The sequence below is a fragment of the Nannospalax galili genome, unplaced genomic scaffold (assembly GCF_000622305.1).
Source record: "Nannospalax galili isolate Female #2095 unplaced genomic scaffold, S.galili_v1.0 scaffold3846, whole genome shotgun sequence".
In the NCBI taxonomy this organism is placed as follows: domain Eukaryota; kingdom Metazoa; phylum Chordata; class Mammalia; order Rodentia; family Spalacidae; genus Nannospalax; species Nannospalax galili.
The window spans coordinates 1-869 of NW_008354028.1; positions in this window are offsets into that span (position 1 = coordinate 1).

The following is an 869-nucleotide window of genomic DNA, read 5'->3' on the forward strand; positions in this document are numbered from 1 at the left end:
ACGTAGGTGTTCCCTACCTTCAGCCGTGTTGAAATCCCAAGCAGGTCTGGTAAGGGGAAAGGCAGCCTCGATCTCGTTTGGCAATTGGTTTGGTCTCCTGTCTGCCCCCGGGACATGCTTTTGGGCTTCCAGAATGACTCTCTGCTTTTCCTCCGTAGTTAGGAGGACCTGCAGGAGCTGTTGGCAATCATCCCACGTGGGTTGGTGGGTAAGGAGGATAGATTCTATCAGGGCTGTTAGGGCCTGCGGGTCTTGGGAAAAGGATGGGTTATGAGTTTTCCAGTTATACAGGTCTGAAGCGGAGAAGGGCCAATACTGAAACTGGTTTCCTTCCCCTCCTGCGAGTCAGAGGGGCAGGATGTGTGAGGAATCTCCCTGTCCTCTCCTGTCTCTGAGTAGCCCAGCAATGGGGGAGGGAGCGACCTCCGGTCCTTCTGCTTGGGCTTCATCTGGAACACTGCGATGGGGGAGGGAGCAACCTCCGGTCCTTCTGCTTGGGCTTCATCTGAAACAGCTGCAGCGGCCTGCGGGGGAGGGTGGTAGGGAGGGGGATTCTCACTCAGCAGATCAGCAGGAACACTCTCATCAGGGGGCAGAACAGGCTTTTGTTTTACCACAACAGGACACAAGGAGGTGGTCAAAGGGTCCGGATTAGGGGCAGAAGGGAGGGGGACTCTTCGTGCAGGACTGAGAAAAGGAGTCACCCACGGTGGTGGGTCAAGGGAGAGATTTTCCCAAGTGACTATATAGGCCACTTGGTCCGGATGTCCCATTAGTCCAGGGGAGAAGATCTTAGCTTTAACCTGCAAAATAACATCAGAGTCAAAAGTCCCATCCTGAGGCCAACCAACATTAAACGTTGGCCACTC